We start from the raw sequence: 242 nt of genomic DNA, 5'->3' as shown, positions 1-242 counted from the left end.
AATGAGAGAAAAAGAAAACAGAAAAAAGACACACATCACCCACACAGGGCGAAATCGTGATTTTAGTTGCAGAGGAGAGATAAAGGTGAAGATATCCCGCTGGCTCTCGAGGGACGCATCGGTGTAATGTATGTATTAGGACTGAAGTATAGCGGTGACGATCGCGAATTTCAGTGGCCGTTGATTTTACGCTTATGATTTGTGGTACATGTCTATGTACTGTATATAGATGCACTGATAAA

Source organism: Penaeus monodon, chromosome 31, assembly GCF_015228065.2.
Source record: "Penaeus monodon isolate SGIC_2016 chromosome 31, NSTDA_Pmon_1, whole genome shotgun sequence".
Lineage (NCBI taxonomy): Eukaryota > Metazoa > Arthropoda > Malacostraca > Decapoda > Penaeidae > Penaeus > Penaeus monodon.
The sequence above is the reverse complement of the archived record's forward strand: the minus strand, read 5'-3'. Positions refer to the sequence as shown.